This window comes from Schistocerca piceifrons, chromosome 6 (genome assembly GCF_021461385.2).
Source record: "Schistocerca piceifrons isolate TAMUIC-IGC-003096 chromosome 6, iqSchPice1.1, whole genome shotgun sequence".
In the NCBI taxonomy this organism is placed as follows: Eukaryota; Metazoa; Arthropoda; class Insecta; order Orthoptera; family Acrididae; genus Schistocerca; species Schistocerca piceifrons.
Window position 1 is genome coordinate 104,948,541 of NC_060143.1, and position 14,007 is coordinate 104,962,547.

A 14,007-nucleotide genomic window follows, 5' to 3' on the forward strand; every position below is an offset into this window, starting at 1 on the left:
CAAACGCCCCAATTTCGCTTATTGACAATCCTATCCAAATGAAAGTAAACTTCGTAGCTAAACCAAACCATAATGCACATACTAATTCGCATCATACCCAGGGGCAAACCGTGCAGTTTGAAGGTTCTAAAGCCTACCGTTCAGAAGTTATGACGATTTTATTTCATATAGTTCTATAAATGTCACCCAGTAAATGACATAATCGATGAGCCTAGGCGCTTTTTCTTCGGATCATCCTCTTACTGGCTCGATGCGGCCCACCGCGACTGCCAGCCTCTTTATCGCAGAGTGTCACTTACACTCTATGTCTTCAGTTATTATAGTTAACAATATTGGAAGCCAAGATCACTTTGTGTGAAATACTTTATTTCGTGATCAGTTTCGACATTAACCAGCTGTCATCCTCAGGCTCTCAGATCTCTCAGAAATAGAATTCCACATCATCTGTCCGGTCGACATGTTGAAAATGGTGCGTAATTACGTTTCTGAGAGATCTGAGAACCTGAGGAAGACAACTAGTTACTGTTGAAATTGGTCACGAAATAAACGCTTCACACCAAGCGATACTGGTTTCAGTATTATAAAGTACAATGTTAGTTCGCCACAGGAATATGTGTAAATTACATCCTCGAATATTACTGCCATATATTCCAATCTCTTTCTTCTCCTATAGTTTTTACCCTCTGCAGCTTCCTCCAGTACAATAGAACTTATTCCCTGATGTCTTAATGCATGTTCTGTCATCTCGTCCCTCCTTATAGACCAGAGGTCCTCAAACTGTTCCTGTGTCAGAAATATCTGAGAATGCTACTACTTTCATGGAAGAGCTTGTCTATGTTTAAGGTTAATAAAATTTTTAAACATGAGAAAATACTTGTTTTATTCAGTGACTAGTTCAATTTTTAACCATAACTCATAACACAGCAACCATAAAAAAATTTAAAGAAGAAAAAATGTCGGAAACGACGTCGTGTTACTATCAGCTTTTCGTGGAGCACTTGTTCACTTCCTGTGGAACAAAGTTTCGAAACCTCGTTCTAGATAGTGTTTCACACGTACTCCTTTCCTTGCCGAATCCATGGAGAACCTTCTCATCTATTACCACTTCATCTTATTCTCAACATCCTTCTGTAGCAACAGATCTCAAACGTTTCGATTCTCTTCTTTAAGGTTTTTCCACCGTCATGATTCTATGTCATACAGTGCTATGTTCCAAACGTACTTTCTGAGAAATTTCGTCCTCAAATTAAGGCCAGTGTTTGCTGCTACTTCGCTGCCATCAGCTTTCATGTTAATTTATTGCTAATCTGATTTCTGCTATTCCTCGTTACTTTCGTGCTTCTTAGATTTTCTCTCAGTCCATAATCTATACGCATTAATTTTTCAATCAGTTCAACAGGTCCCTGAACTATTCCTCACTCTCACGGAGGACAGTATCGTCATCAGGGAATCTTCCTGTTTCTTGTCTTCGTCTTCTTCTTTCTTAGTTCAAGAAGTAGGATTGTAGTCTGTTCCGGTTCCCCGAGAAACACCTTTTCTTTGATCTTCCTGTATCTCTCTTCCCTTTATGTCTATAGTCTGTTATACGTCTCTGAATATTGTTTCTGTCCCATTCATTCAATATCCTTGCATTTTATTATTCTGTTCTTTCATTCCTGAAAAACGTAATGAATTCTTTTCTTATTTCAGAATTCTTTATTTGATATTTCACAGTACATCCTTTCATTTTCCTTAAAATTTTCACTTAAGCTGAAATTGTCCCCATTGGGCCTTCTTGGCTAACGTTCAGATCTCTTTACGATATGTGTGCGTAAGTGTTGCAATAATTTGTACAAGTTTGAGATTTGCCTGGTTTTATGGGCCAATGTTCTATGTATAGCTCAACATACCACTTGAAACATGTTTCGTTTATGAAGATGTTATTATCATCTACTTATATCATATGCCAACAGCTGAAACTGTGATACTTCTTCAAATGATTTTATAATATGCTGTGTATTTTCGTTTGAAAGCGCTAACTTTGGTAGAGAAAATTGTACATTATTGTTCGTGTTTTGTAAAATTCTTTGGTCAACAGCAAAGAGTACGACATTACATGTATCTTGGAAGGAATTAATTTTCTTCCTTGCTTAAGTTCTTGTTTCCATACTCTAGTAATATCGTATTTAAACTAAATAAAGTGAGCGAGAAACTGGACCGTCGTTTTACTCGTCTGTTAGTTGCAATTGGTCCTGTTCTGTCTTTTGCTGTATTAATTAAAATTTGGCTACGTAAATACCAGGTTTAGATCACTTACACTAAATATTTAGGACAACCTCGTCTTTCCATTATACATGGTGTTCATCGTAACTGAAATACCTAGACAGCTACACATCGGATCCAAAAAAGTTATAATTCCAATTTGTTTGTCTCGGAGGGTGACATCCAATGATTCGGCACTCATACGTGGGTGGCGAGGGGTCAACTTTGAAACCAAATGGGATGCACCGTTCTTTACTGCAGATTACGATTCTACGGAAAATCTACATACGTTTCGTTTGAAGCATTTTCTTCGCTTCGCCACAGATTGCGCTATAATCGGATTAATAGAAACGGGTACACAATCGTAATTTACAGCATGCTACTCTTTGGACCTTGAATGTCCAATGGCACGTGGGAACCCAGCTCCATGCTGCGTGGGTGGGACAGGCCAGTAGTTCGTAATTTCCAATTGGAAACTCCATTCACAACGTTGTATTCATCTGACATATTGAACAAGGGACTACTCGACGAGCCACCGTGGCCGTTGCTCGAGGCGAAAGCTACTCTGCTTTTCCAATTAACGTAAGCGTTCAAAAGTAGTACCGCCAACTTCGGTACACTTAGTGATCCGCTTTTCAAAGGGCCGTACACAGGACAGAAGTATACGCTCGAATGTCAGCAAAGGCATTTCTGATGCGGTCGACCATATCTCCATGGCACTAGATAGTGCACATTATCTTTTGAATAGCCCCACACAAAGAAATCCGGCGACCTAGCGGGCCAGTTAATAGGGTCACCTCTGTCGACCCACAGAACAGATTAAACACGGTCTAATACCTCCCGTGCTTCAATTGCATAATGCGCCGGACAACCGTCATGCTGAAACCACATACGTTGTCGAATGTCGAGGGCAACAGCCTGCAGTAGTAACCGTTGTTCCTGTTCTAAAAATGTTCGATATTTTCTCCATTCAATGTGCCGTCGGTAAAATGCGGACCAGTGAGTTTATTCCCCATGATTCCACACTACACGTTAACCGACCACGGACGTTGATGGTCGGCGTAACCAGTGGGGATTGTGTACACTCCAGTAATGCATGTTATGCTGGTTAACGCTACCATGGTTTGTAAATGTAGACTCAACGGAAAATGGTACCTCGGCAAAGAACGTGGGGTCGTTTGCATTTGTTGACGAGCCCATTCACAGAACAGTACCCGGTTATGGAAATCGGCGCCATGAAGTTCTTGATACAGTGACACGTGGTGTGGATGATACTAATGACGCAGCAGTATTGTGACAATACTACATAAGGACACACCGGAATCACAGTGTAACCGCCGGTCGCCTATCCGTGGGTTGTGGTGCACTGCTGGTAGCACAGCTTCTTCATTAGCTTCTGCTGTAACACGTTTGCTTCGTTTCCTTCTGTCAGTCTTACCCTGCCGTCAGACATAAAGGCGTTCACAACGTTGGAAAAAGAAGAACGAGAGCGAGATTTTTCTGGAAATCGCTCGGCATACAAGACAATAGTAGCCTCAACGTTTTTCCTACATTCTCCGTAAATCAGGGTCATTCTAGTTTTTTCTTCAAAGGTAGCAACATTCATCGTCCACTTGCACGTTTGTTCTCCAAATGATAGGTAGGTGTGCAGGTAATACACACTGCTCAAGTCTAGTAATGTTTAAAGCCGCTATCTGTTCTACGTCTGCACGATACGAGAGCTCCAGCCACAGTGTACTGCCTGTTTGACACGTCGTAGTCGCTACACGTTGCGAATGGAGTTTCCAATTAGAAGTTATGAAATACTGGCCTGTCCTGCCCATGCAGCATGAAGGTAAAGTCTCACATGTCACTGGATTCTCAAGGGCCATAGAGCAGCATGTCGTCAGTTACGATTGTGCACCCAGTCCTATTACTTCCATTAGAGCGCCATCTGTGATGAAACGAAGAAAATGGTTCAGACAAAACATATGTAGATTTAGCCGTAGAATCGCCATCTGCAAAAAAAAAAGAACTGCAAGGGGTGGGGTGGCGGCCTCCTATCCCCCCCCCCCCTTCCCCGAGAGAAACAAACTGAAATTATAACTTTTGTAGTTTTCGAGATATTTCAATGTCTTCGGTAAAAATGCACACCCTTTATTACACAGCGCGTACCTACTCACTATATCGAAGCCTTTTCATTATCTGCTAATGCAATATGAGTCTTCAGATTATGTTATCATTTCTTTTAAGTTATCTGCAGCACTACTGTAATATTACCACTGCAATATCGTCCTGTTCCAAAACCATTTTGATCCTACAGTAAGAGTTTGTAAAATCTGCAATTTCCAAAAGCATCTGTAGCTCCCTTTCTATAGAATGCTTTTACTTTCGCCACGCTCGAATAATTCGTATTATCTTCGATTTCCAACAACGAGTATTATCATTGATATTCTTCCTCTCTTAAGTTCCAATCCTGACATTTCGTATTAGTTTTTACATTTATAGGTTCAACAATAGTAGAGACGGGCTGCATTTTTAGCTTGCGTCCTTTTCAATGAGAGTTCTCACTCTCTCTCTCTCTCTCTCTCTCTCTCTCTCTCTCTCTCGATCTTCCATTCTTATTGTCCCCTCCTGGTTGATGTACATATTTTATAGTAATCTACGTTTTCTGTGGCTTAGGTATATTTTTATGTGGACTTCAAACGTCTTGTAAAATTTTAGATTCTTGATCGCTGTTTCTAGATCAAGATCATGTATGAACGTGTCTTGATTTTTCCTAATTCTCGCATCCATTATGAAGCGCAACGTCAGATCTGTCTCTCTGGTGTCTTTAACTTCCGTAATGAGATACTGCCATCCAAAAAGATCCTCTGTACATTTCAAATGCATGAGCTTGCAGCTGATTGTACCACAGCTCACGCATTTACTTGTTTTTGATATCTACATCTGTATCAATCTTCTACAAGCCGAGGGCACTTCCAGTAGCACTGATCCCCGATTCCCTGTTGTATACGGGAGTGGCAAGTGGGAAGAATGATTGTCGGTACACCTCCGTATCAGCTATAAATTTTCTAACTCTCTCGTTTTGGTCATTTCACGAGACGTGTGTGGTAGTCATCGAACCGTAAAGCACTTGCTCTGCGTGATACAAGCACTGTTCACATCCGAACACCGTTCAGAAATTATACAATGCCTGCATAACCCCTATATAAAATGATCGTTAGTAGCGAGGGATACATCCTACAAGGAAACAGATAAACACATAGCAGCAGCGTCCGACATGTGAAAATTACAAGTTATTCCATCACTCTCTAAACAGCACATCTGTCGGGCAAATGTGTACACGGGGATTGCAGTGCCTCACAGGCTCCTATCGATAACTGAGTTATGACGCTGAAGTCTCGATTTTACACCCAAGAAGCGACAGGGGTGATGCATAAATCAAAGTTCGTTTAGATGAATGTGTCAAGTTTCAACAAAAATGAGATGGAAGTGCTCTGATGACAGACAGGTTTACCGTTAACGATCGCAAGTAGACAGTGCTGTAAACTCCATACAGAACACGTGGCTGTATACGAGTAGAACGCAGGCTGTGTCACGAAAACTGATGCATCCGGACAGAACAATGGAAAAAAATTGACCTCCAGCAATATCTCCTTCTCTAGAATGCATCAATCAAGCACTAAATCGTACCTCGTTACAGCTATATCTCAATCGATCACCCCATCCACTCTCTGTTATCCTTTAAGTGAGTTTAAAATTGAATTGTTCTCTGTCCTCCTGAAAAGCATCAACTAGAGTGAATCACTGGTACCTCAATAGACATACAGTACAATACTGCCTCGACGGAAAAAAAATTGACTGACTCCCCGACTCCCTTCGTTTCGATGTCGACGTTTTCCCGGATTATTCCTGTTGCCGAATACTTGTTCCCATGTACAACTAGTTCGGCCCGAGTCAGACGATACGTAAGTACTTCCTCAATTCCACAGCATTTCAGTGTATATTCTGTCAATTTATACCTATTCCGTCGCCATGTTTCGCAAATCTATCGATTTTAGGTCAGATTTATCCATGCGATCAAGACATAACATCTCGTTCTGTGTTCTAAAATTGTCTGCAAATGCAGCACAGCTGCCAACACCTAGCCCAAATGCAATGATCGGGAGGTGTAATATTGCACTGTACTCGACTGTATCCAGTCACCTCCACATTCGGAGAGCATTTGCTCTGTGTTCTGTATGTCTGTGTATATGCACGCTCGCAGAAGGCGTATGGTATGTGTTGTGGCCTGACTGTATGTCCTGCCGTGAGGGACGTATAGATTCAGCTCATGGAAACGGCAAGAGATTTTTTATGTTGAAAATTATGTGCGCTGTAGATATTGAGATTGATTCCAGAAGCACAGCTGTCAAGAGGAGACATTAACTGTACAACGATCTGTGTCAGACTGTAACAGCAATATTAACTTCTGTAGTTCTAAAAGTATTGAAACTATTGTTATGTCATTGATGCGGCTCATTTTTTCTGGAATCGTTAATGTATTCGGATTTACATTAATATTTGGCTGTAGATTGTTACAGACTCTCAAAGAGCTGTAAGAATTCAGCTTTCAACTTGTCTTGGAGCATTGTCTCCTGCACAAACGCCACGTGAGCGACAGCCGTCCGGATTCCCAGCTTTGGGATATACTCATTTCCGGTGAGGCTGTTCCTCTGTGCACCTGCGGTCACGTGGGGCGGATACCGTCAATTTGCTGGGCTGACTGCTGCTGCACGCCCTATGCCCTGAGTCCGCTAGCGTTCAGCCGTGCAACAAATTCATCTTACATCGTATCAGTACTGGGCGGCCAAATCGCTCGCCTAAAAATTGAAATGTATTTAAGTGTTGAGTTAGATTAGTTAGGATATTTCCAGAAACTATCTGTGGTGCGGGTATGAATGTGCAGGCTGGAGGCTGCGACGTCAGCAGTCTTGCGCTCGCTGTCCACACACACGCTGCGTATCCCGTTATAAATGCGTGAGAGACAGAGCAGACGATCTTGGATTACGTAATGGGATCATGCAGTGGCTGTGTCCTAGAGCACATGGCGAACAAAATGTATCCACACATCTTGAATAACGGTACTTGCGTTATCACCCGACGTCATGGTAGTGCCCTTTGGCGGCGACGAAATGTACTAAGTCACTTGGGCTCCGTACCAAGTGGTGAACACACTGGAATGAAATTGTTTAAATAATAAAGACAAGTCCTTTTCTCCCAGGAATCCTTAGGAGGTGGTGGCGGTGGGGCGAATGAAGTTAGTACAAGTGTCCTTTATTTCGCTCAATTTTCTTAGATTAGCAGCGAAACAGTTAGTGATCTTTGTTTACAGCAAAAATTCAAACTTGGCACCAGTTCATAGGAGGAAGTGGCGGTCGGGTGACTTCGGTTAGTGGAGGTAAGCCAGGTGAGCTATCTTCCCGCGATTTTCTTTTGTTAGTAGAGATAACAGGGGTGTGATGCATTATCATGCCGGAATTTGAACTTTCCACCATTTTTGTGGCGGAGGGTGCGTGGTACATTCCCGCCAAAATTCAAACTTCCCGCCAAATTCAGCCGTCTTGGATAACGGTACTTGCGTCATCAGCTGATGTCATGACTGCCATCTTGGATGATGTCATCGCCACCACCATCTTGGATGGCGTCATCGCCGCCCTCTTGGATAACGTTACTTCGGCGTAGAACCCGCTTGTCCCAATACTCCTGATAAGTCTACATACGACTCTGACAGGGGACACGTCTGCATCTTGTCTGATCACCTGCATCCATTGATGTCCGATGTGAATTCCGACGGACTTGGCAATTCCACTAGGAGAATATGACAGCCCACACGTCCAGAATTGCTACAGAGTGGCTCCAGGAACACTCTTCTGAGTTTAAAAATGGTTTAAATGGCTCTGAGCACTATGGGACTTAACATCTATGGTCATCAGTCCCCTAGAACTTAGAACTACTTAAACCTAACTATCATATTAACAGAATCTTCCGTCGGTTCTTGGTAGAACAACATTATAATAATAAATGAAAAGCACCAGTTTGCTTTTGTTCTACAATATTATTTTTATTGCTAACCGGTTTTCGGCTTACAAGGCCATCTTCAGACATTTATTATTAAACCTAACTACCCTTAGGACAGCACACAACACCCAGTCATCACGAGGCAGAGAAAATCCCTGACCCCTTCTGAGTTTAAACGCTGCCACTGGCCACCACACTTCCCAGACGTGAACATTATTGAGCATATCTGGGATGCCTTGGATCGTGCTGTTTAGAAGAGATCTCCACCTCCTCATGCCCTTACGGATTTATGGACAGCCCGGCAGTATTCATGGTGTCACTTCCCTCCAGCACTACTTCAGGCATTAGTCGAGTCCACGCGAAGTCGTGTTGCGGCACTTCTGCATTCTCGCGGGAGCCCAACATGATGTTAGACAGATGTACCAGTTTCTTTGGCTCTTCAGTGTAGTATTGTAGATATGTAATGGCCACCCAATAACACAAACCGTTTCAGCAGACAGCAAATCAGTGACAGGCCACGTTCAACACGAAGCACGTCTTCGCCTCTCTACAGCTCACACCGCAGTGAAACTATTCGAAAGCTACTGTAGTTTCATCGTCGTTTTGAGCAAGTCACGCTTCCATTGGCCCGGACACCTAGAAGTGCCCTACCATGCCTTCTGCAAACCTCACAGGGTAAAACGTCGGACACCTGTAGTCGATACTTAGTAAAGAATCGCCTTTCCACTAATGCTACAATTACTAGTAAGTAGTACAGTAAATGCAAGAAAACGAAAAACTGAGTACTGAAAGCGGCTATTTAAGAGTCAGCTTTCTAGTTTAAGACAAAGATAAGACTATGGTATGAACCACAATTAAACTATAAAGACTACCACGAACTAAGCAAAAGTCTAATATTTGTCGTCTTCTTCTTCTTGGTTGGCTCTACAATCTTTGAAGAACCTTGGCCTCCTGTATCATCTGCCTCCATTCTTCTCTGTCCATCGCCTTCCTTCTCCAATTTCTTATTTCCATCGCCTTTAGATCTTCTTCCATATCGTCCAGCCACCTTTTCCTGGGTCTTTCCTGTCTCATTTCTCCAAAAATACTTCTCAGTATCTTTCTTTCCCGTCTCAATAACCAGTTATCCTCCTGTAATGTCAATACCCAGTCTTCTGATACATATATTACTATTGGTCTTAAGTTGGTCGTGTATATTTTGATTTTTGTATTCCTACTAACATTCCTGGAATTGAATACATTCTGTAAGGCAAAATAGGAACGATTTCCACTCGCTATCTACTGCTACTTTTCTGTCCTCCGTTATTACAAAGCCGCGCGGGATTAGCCGAGCGGACTAGGACGCTGCAGTCATGGACTGTGTTGCTGTTCCCGGCGGAGGTGCGAGTCCTTGGGCATGGGTGTGTGTGTTTGTCCTTAGGATAATTTAGGTTAAGTAGTGTGTAAGTTTAGGGACTGATGACCTTAGCAGTTAAGTCCTATAATATTTCACACACACATTTTTTTATTACAGACACTAAATAATTAAATGTTTTCACTCTTTCATGTTCTTTCCCATTCATTACTACCGAATTCTTTTGTCCGTTTATATTGAGCTCCCCCGTCATCATATACTTTGTTTTGTTTATGTTTATTTCTGAACTTACTTCTCTTGCTGCTTCCTCTAACGTATCGTAGTTCCCCTTTAGTGCCCTTACATTCCTTGCCACTAATGCTACATCATCCACATATGCTACCACTTGAACTTGCCGATTAAGTATTGTTCTTCCTGGGTTTATCGGCATTTGCCCCATCACCTTTTCTAAAAGCAAATTAAGTAGCACTGTAGAGATCACATCTCCCTGTCGTAGCCCGCCCCGTGCTTGGAATTCACCAGACAGTTCTTACACACTGTTGTTTTCATTGTCAGTTCTGTTAAATTGACCATTTTTGGTGGGATTCTAAATTCTTTCATAATCTGTATAATTTTCTTCCTGTGTAGGCTGTCGCACGCTTGCTTAAAATCAATGTACAACTGATGTAGTTGATTGTGTCTAGCGAATTAAAAATCGGCGTTATCTTGAACAGACCACAGAAAGAACGCGATACCATGTCATAAAGCTGTCTAAAAAACACGTAATTCTGAATAACACGTGTGGCTGGAAGGGTGCTGTGTTCGGGAATTATTCGCTCCTCTTTGCTGTGCTGTCAGTAACAAATATCTGCAGAAAAATAACTAAGTAAAATATGCAAGCGCTCGGATACGAATTTTGCATTCGCAGTTTCTGAATGGTGGGAACTGATCACACAGAGAACTCAGCACAAAAAAGGGGGGGAAATGCGGAAAGCTCTCGAAAGGACGGCAATTTATCGTCGACAGCGCCGAAGCGGCTTGCGTGTGCAGGCGCAGTGCGTCCGACAGACCGCAAACCGGTGACGAGAATAAAACAAATACACGTGCCCTATCGCGCAGCTGCTAAAGTATTTATCGACATACGGGGCCGGTGTTCAAGGCAACCGACAAGATTGTTTGTCAGGGAAAATGTGAGAACTGCGGGTCGAGTGGTTTTAAAAATGTGTCTGCTACTCTCCAAAGGAAAAACCCGCGGACGACTCTCCCCTTTTCGTCCACCGGAGGAAGCAAACGTCCACCACACTCGTAAGCAAGAGGGAGGATGTCGAACACAACGAATGGAGTAGATGAGAAGAAGAAGCCATTGGAAACACCTTTTCATTGCAATACAGGTGATGCCATTCGATGAAAGATCAGGCGATTTGTGGCAGATCACATTAGTAAGGTGATAATCCTTTTGGGTACAATGTTGTTGCACGATGTCAAAGAAGACAGAAAAGAAAGCAAAGTTTTGGCTGACGGTCGACTGTAGTTTTCATACTTTTAAGAAGAGCTGTGACATTAGGTCGAATGTTGGTTGTTACCTACAGCTCATCAACACTACTTTTAATACTGCGACGTACCATTTTGGGATCTAGCTTTCCATTGGCGCCTTACAGGTACATTACACTGTGCCAGTGTAGTGACACAGCTATTGGAAACGGATTTCATAGCTGACGTACGCTAGACAGTACGATTCTTGTGGGTAAAGCGTCCAAATTTCAGATGGATTCACGATGAAATTCTGGCAGTATACGGACCAAATGCGGTGTCGCGTCCAGCCGTAGAAAAGTGGTGTCGACAATCTGACCCAGGGCAGCACAGACGTGAATATTTCTGAAAAGGGGGGGGGGGGGGAGGAGACGACGTTTTCCAGTTAGTCAAGGAACCGATTCGCAACAGCCGTAGACTTTCCAGAGTTGAGGACGTTCCCACAACGGTTCTCCAGTGGCTCCGTGACCAAGGTACGGATTTCTATCGTCGAAGAATTCAATAACTGGTAGAACGTTCCTCTGGTTATGTACAGGATTTTGGTGACTACGACAAAATGCCTCTTGGCTTCTGCCTTGGGTTCTTCGGTCAACGTTCGATTAATGATCTCGAAGTTTCGCCAGCACGAGAGGCTGGCATTGACGAACCTTCACCCCGCATTGCTGGTGGTAGAGTGGAGTCGAGCACGCGGCCGCAGATTATATGTACCTCGCCCGCGCCAACGTCCAAGTGCTTTTCCGTGGTCATTCCCGGTGCTGTTCTCCCCTTTGTTCCTCCAACTGTCGTTCGCTGCAGCACGGGAATCGAGGGTTCGTTCAACTTGAGGCTTTCTTCTTTCTTGTGGAAGCTATCCTGATGTTTGTGTGTTTCATAGTTTCCCTGAAAAAGCGAGTGTGATGTCTTTTCTCTACAGCCAGAAGTTCGGTGTCGGCGGATTTTACTATGTGGTCGGCCTCACACAGCGCGTGCTCTGCCACGGCCGATTTCTCCACCTGCCGCAACCTGTAATGCCGCTTATGTTCTGTGGCCTGCTGTTGATTGATCGTCCAGTCATTCCAACATAAACTTCCCCGACATTGCAACTGCGTCCGTTTTTTCCTTTGCTGATCTGAGACACTCTTTTATCTTCTTTCTCGGTTTGCGAATAGTCTTTACGCCTCGTTTGCGCAATACTCCGCCGATTCTTGTAAGGTGTCAGGCAAATCCAACACCTTCCATGAAAACCCTGACATGATAAGCAAATCCAGTAGTATGTCACATAGCTCCCGATAAATCGTGACATTAAATTAACTAAAGCAATATGAGTAACGAGTGAGCAAATGGAATACCACAGACTAACACAAGAATGCCTAAATGCATGTCATACCTTCCCACCGTCAGACAGACACAGTTCCGAGGGGAGAAACGAGAACAGAAGCCGAGAGCAGAACCGTGTTAAGGTAGAAGGCCCTACGATAAGGGACGGACACCCACGTCGCTAGCCAACCGCCAGGACCACCCTGCAGCCCATGTTAAAAGATAGAGCCCTCCAGAAGAACAGTATAGAGTTTATGATAACACTAAAGGGGCCACACCAGCTGCAAGTTTTAGCGTGAGACTTTTTCGCGTCTCTGTTACGTTGCAAACTTTAAAAACATTGCCCCACCACGAACAGTATAACGTTTCTCATTGGATAGGCAGAATTTTTGTAGGCGGAGCTTAAGGTTAACACTGAGACCTTGATTGGTCAGATGAAAACACAGCCAGATAGTTTTTTTTTAAACCAACTTCGGTAAATTGTAGTAAGGAGAAGTTAGGAGAGAGTTGCTTCCGAGACGGCGAGATGCGTGGAACTGTGCCAGCCGCCGCTCCCTGACGCTGACAAACCACCGACAAGGTAATGAACGCACGCAATGCCGCATAAGCGCGCATAAAGCTTCACTCAGAACTGCAGAAGTCTCATCTGTTACATCCCCGTTTTGCGTAATACTAGTGTCGATCGTCAATTAAAGCTCATGGTATTCACATTTGCTACGTGAAGTAAAAATCTGAAACGCGATGATTTTTCTGTTATATATTTATTGAGAAGCCTCATCAGCCACTGTACTTTACGACAAGTTAAATAAGTAATTAAAGATAATTGAGGGTCACTGTAGACCATTTTGATAGTTTTGTCTTTTATGAAACTGAACTTAAATCTAGATTATAGATGTGATATGGCATAGGTCATCCTTAGATCCATTGTAGAACTTGGAAACCCATTCAGGGAATATTCGTTCACATTTTTGTTGAACGCAGTTGGTTTTTATCATCCTGTATTAAAATATTTCCTTTTATCAATAGTGCAATTTATAAACAATGTTTTGTGAGTAGAATAAAAATTCCAATGGTAAAATTAACTGCATTTTCAACGTTATTTTACCAGTTAACTAAAAATAGGAAAGCCTTGAACCCCTTCCACTAAATTTAGTTAGTATTAAGATTCTTTTACAGGGAGTGCAGTGGAGCTGACGCTGAAATCATTAAGGATTTGATTATATCATCGCTAGTCTCACTGAACTCTTCTGAACTCTACATGTCATCTGTGGTCTGGCGTCTCCTTACCAGCAACAGGTCCCAGGTTCAAACTAGTCAATTCCCTAAAAACATGCTCAGAGTCGTTGCGCGAAAGTGGTAGGGAGACACGACTTAGAACAAGTATAAACCACGCAGAATGTTAGATTCTGTCCGTCAGTCTGCGAGCGTATGGCAGGAAGGCCGGCCCGACATTTCTTTTTCCGATGTGTCTGACTGTGTTACACTTCTAATATAACTGGAGGAGCACCCATTGCTCCTCAGAACGCTTTCTAGGTGGTGCATCTCGCGTCCGATGTGCTGCAGCT